This window comes from Petaurus breviceps, unplaced genomic scaffold, assembly GCF_028583685.1.
Source record: "Petaurus breviceps papuanus isolate PSGF00001 unplaced genomic scaffold, PetGlider_PUasm1.0 181, whole genome shotgun sequence".
In the NCBI taxonomy this organism is placed as follows: domain Eukaryota; kingdom Metazoa; phylum Chordata; class Mammalia; order Diprotodontia; family Petauridae; genus Petaurus; species Petaurus breviceps.
The window spans coordinates 13,286,186-13,288,300 of record NW_027185784.1 but is presented as its reverse complement, the minus strand read 5'-3'; the positions used below and the strand labels follow the sequence as shown (position 1 = coordinate 13,288,300).

Sequence of the window (2,115 nt, the reverse complement as noted above, 5' to 3'; positions counted from 1 at the left end):
GGAGGCAGGCTGGCAGAGAGGAGGGGGCAGGCCGGCAGGGAGGAGGCGACCAGGGAGGCAGGCTGGCAGAGAGGAGGGGGCAGGCCGGCAGGGAGGAGGCGTGCTCCTTGCCCCCTTGGTCTACCATACCATCTGGCTCCTCCAGGCAGCAGCTTCCAGAGGTCCGAGGGAGCTCTGGCCGGCCTGGGCAGCCTGTTAGTCCCAGGAGGCTATCGCGCGTAACGCCACAGTCGGCCCCGGGCGCCCATCCGCCCCCACGCAGAAGCCCGCGGTCTAGCTCACCCACTGCCCTCCGGCACTACGGTCCGGCCAAAGTGCACCAGGCTCCCGCGGGCGGCGGCCGCTCTCCCGTGCCCTGGCCCCTGTCCATCGCGCAGAGGTCCCGGGAACGCTCCAGGAGCGCTCCCGGAGGGGCCCCCAGCGTTCCCCCAGCCTCGCACGGTCCTCCCCGCCGAACCCTCCCAATAGCTCACCTGAGCTCAAGTCCAGCCCCCGAGCCGAACGCCGTCCATGCCCCGGCCGGGCGCCGCCTGCGCACGCGCCGCCCCCCGCCCCTTCGAGAAGCCGAAAAGCTTCTCCTCCGACTTCGCACAGTCCCGGGGCCAGAGCCCGGCGGAGCCACCGAGCTCCGGACGGCGGGGCTAGAGCGTCGCCGAGGCGGCCCGGCTCTCCCACCTCTCCCCACCTGACGCCTTCTTCCTTCTTCGGGTCACCAAACGACGACGCCACCTAGGGGAAATGCGAGGCCTTGTCATGCCTTCGCAGCACCCATTGAAAACTGGAAAGGATCATACACCATCAAGGCTAAGTAGGATTTAGGGCTGCTGGGGACCGTGCCTGTGTGGCCAAAGGGCTCCTTTTTTTTTTTTTTAACCAGAATAGTGTGTTACGTGAGATAATGCCAACTCCTAGTAGAACTAGAATACAACCAAAGAATCAAAACAGATGCTGATACAAGATAGAGCCTCCGCCTCCAGCGGGATCAAAAAATGCGGTGTTTAGGTTATGAGCAGTTAGTAGTATGGTAATAATACCTGCTGCTAAAGGTTTGCAAAGAGTTTTACAAATATGACCTCATTTCGTCTTCACGACAACCCTGGGAGGGAGATGCTGTTACTATCCCCATTTCACAGATGAAGAAGCCGAGGCCGACCTAGGACTTACCCAGGGTCACAAGGTTGGCAAGTATCAGAAGCGGTGTCAGAGTTTGGGTATTTCTGACTCCAGACGCAGCACGTGGTGGGTCATCGTTGATGGTCATTGAGCCCAATCCCCTCATTTTACAGAGAGAGAAACTGAGACCCGGGAACGGTAAAGTGATTTGCCCGGTCACACAGATTAACAAAAGATCACACAAGTTCAAGCCCAGGTCTCCTGACTTCAAAGCCTATGCTCTTTCCACTCCTCAACATTTGTCTTTTAAAACCAGTTGTTGACTGAACTTTTGAAGGATCGAGTTTTTTAACAATTGCAAAAGGTGTTGAATCTTGTGAATTTTATGGAGTCTCTTTTAAAAGTTGAAAAAATTAAAGGATGCTAGAGAGAAAGGGTTCCTTAGACTCCAGGTCCAGTTATCGACACTGTGCCTCTCATTTTATGAGTAAAAAAACTGGGGTCCTGAAAACTTAAGATAATTGCTCGAGATCTGCCTACTCGGGTAATGTCCGAGTCAGGAGCTGAAAACTCATCCAGACTCCAAATCCACTGTTGTTTCTACTGTGTGGAGTTTCCTCCCTGCTCCTCTCTGCCTCTTGGTAAGGCTGGACTCAACTGCTACCTTCTCTAAGGGCTTTCCTGAGTTCTCCAGCAGATACAATCACCAACCCTCCCCCCCTTTTATTTTATCTGTTGCTATACATTTTATACCTCTCCTCATCTCCAGAATGTAAGCTCCTTGAGGGCAGGAATGGTTCAATTTTTGTCTTTGTATTCCCAGCACCTTGCACATAGTAGGTGCTTAATAAATGTTTACTGGATTAGGGGTCTGCTTGGTAACACAGCTAGCAAGTGAAGCAAGATACTAAATGTGCCAGGCACTTTTAGGTACTGGAGGAGGAAAGGAAAAAAAGAAGGAAGGAAGGAAGGAAGGAAGGAAGGAAGGAAGGAAGGAAGGAA

General features: G+C 53.9%; 1 protein-coding gene across 5 annotated transcripts in view; it reads right to left on the bottom strand.

Annotated features, from left to right (window-relative positions):
* The window catches only part of MEST (mesoderm specific transcript), a 27,233-nt gene extending 26,537 nt beyond the window's left edge, over positions 1 to 696 (bottom strand). For 2 of the 5 annotated variants that reach the window (XM_069087244.1, XM_069087246.1), the window contains exon 1: positions 474 to 694. The gene's annotated coding sequence lies outside the window, so the exon portion shown is untranslated. The other 3 variants (XM_069087249.1, XM_069087248.1, XM_069087245.1) reach the window with 3 other exon arrangements.
* Positions 697 to 2,115: the final 1,419 nt, after the last annotated feature.